General features: G+C 36.5%; 1 pseudogene; it reads right to left on the bottom strand.

The window, feature by feature from the left end:
- Window positions 1-414: 414 nt before the first annotated feature.
- LOC102826297 lies at window positions 415-1,202 on the bottom strand (annotated as a pseudogene).
- Window positions 1,203-2,110: the final 908 nt, after the last annotated feature.

Raw genomic sequence — 2,110 nt, 5'->3', positions numbered from 1 at the left:
GTTCCTTGGAAACCCTATACAGGGTCCCTATAAGTCTGAACTGACTCCATGGCACTTAACAATAACAACACAAAAATTCATTAATAGCAGTTGTTGTGGAGTGTCAAAATAGACCATGGTGTTTTTAATGACTGATATTTCTCAGAAACTCTGTGTGAACTTGTTTCTTCAGACTTTCACTTAGCCATCAAATGTGCTGCCTAGGGTCCTCCTTTGTTGTTGTTTAGTGCCTTTGAGTCAGCTCTGACTCATAGCAACTCTGTATAGGGTTTATGAGACTTTAAAACATTTTGTGGGAGCAGAAAGCCTCATCTACTTTTAGATAATTTTCTTGCTTTAAGTTACATGCATTTTTGAGCAAAGGTCTGTAACATGCTCTATAACGAATTTTGTTAAAAGTTATTAATTATATTTTCATAAGTTAGCATATTTTTGTTGCTCAAATACGTATTGATATTGCTTAGTTTTATGTTGTATTTTCTTTTCTGTAATTAGATACATCTTTAAAAAAATGGAGTCAATCTCCCAACTTCTGTGATGTTCTTCAAAAACATCAATGCTCTTAAGACACTATAATGCATACTATGACATACAAGCTTTTGATTTCAGCATGTGGAACATAAAATGTTGGACCTGAAGTTTTGTTAGATCATAAGACAATACAGACAGGAAGTAGCAAAATCTTTTTCTTGTTAGGCTCATGGTGTCCACATAGTGTTGTTGATCACATGGATTATTAAGAAATAATGCTCTTCTATCTCAAATCTGGTCAAATTGGCTAGTATTTGCTCTGGAAGATCAAAAATTTCTACAATGGTATAAGATGTTCTCTGAAGAACTCTTAAAAATATATTGGCTCCAGGGATTTCAGTGATTGGCTCTTCTGAGTAAGAGAGATTCTATTCTGTGAAAAATTATTATATCCTAAATTCACTTAATTCTACACCAACGACACTATGTCTCAAGTCTGAAAACCATCTCATCTCAACTGCTTTTCCACAAAGGTCCACTCCCACCTCTAAGAAAGGTATCCAAGTGCCTCTTCAAGAGTTGATGTCTTTCTTCTTGATGCATGTAATATTGTAGTTCACCCACTTTTCTTGCCATTCTTCCAGAGTTAATACTTGATTTTATTTTTTATTTTTTTGCATCTCAATATCAGGGTATTCCTTAATTTCAAGTGAAGTTCTTTTATCATCCATGGTTTTATAGACACCTTTACCTCACAAGCAGATGTCACCAATGCCTTGTCCTCCACCAGCTGCCTCAATTTGGCCCTGGGAACATGGACCTGGGTGAATTCTTCAGCAATACTTTCTGATTATCTAATTTTTTCCTTGTCTGTTTTTAGGTTAGCATTTATCTTGTTGTACTGTCAGCCTTAGAGCCATAAAAACCATCATGCCAATCAGTCATCTCAAACAACGACATTTATCATTGCTTATAGGTCTATCAAGGAGCCCAGTAGTGCTGTGGTTAGCTGTAGTGCTGCTAACCTCAAGGTAATGGTTCAAATTCACTAGCCAATCTGTGGGCCAAAGGTAAGACTGTCTGCTCCCATAAAGATGTACAGCGTCAGAAACGCTATATAGAGTCCATTTGAATGAGGATTGATTAGATGGCAGTGGATTTTGTTCTGTTTTGTTTTTGTGTGTGTATGTATGGGTCAGATAGAGATCAGATCATGTTGAGGAGGCTCAGCTGGTGTGACTGTTTCATTGATTGCTTATCATCTTTGAACTAGGTGTCTAGTGATGAATGTTAATTTCAATTACAGAAATGTGAGAGGACTTCTAAAAGTTCATGGGAAAATGGACTCAAAAGATAATGGAATTTTGCCACAAACTTTTATGAAACCCCTCATATAAGCAGGTGGGCTCTTGGTATAGAGCTGTAGGATCAAGACTGGGCTGTGAACGACAAGGTTGGCGGTTCAAACCCATCATCTGCTCCTCTTAAATCCCATATAGGGTCGTTATAAGTCAGACTGACTCAATGATACTTAACAACACTAACAGAATATAAGATGGCTTGTATAAACACTCAAAATCTCTTAAGGCTTACTCTGACGTCATTTCTTCCTCTTTTTATTGAATAAAGCAATTTCACT

The sequence above is a fragment of the Chrysochloris asiatica genome, unplaced genomic scaffold (assembly GCF_000296735.1).
Source record: "Chrysochloris asiatica unplaced genomic scaffold, ChrAsi1.0 scaffold00012, whole genome shotgun sequence".
Lineage (NCBI taxonomy): Eukaryota > Metazoa > Chordata > Mammalia > Afrosoricida > Chrysochloridae > Chrysochloris > Chrysochloris asiatica.
This window is presented reverse-complemented; position numbering and strand designations above follow the sequence as displayed.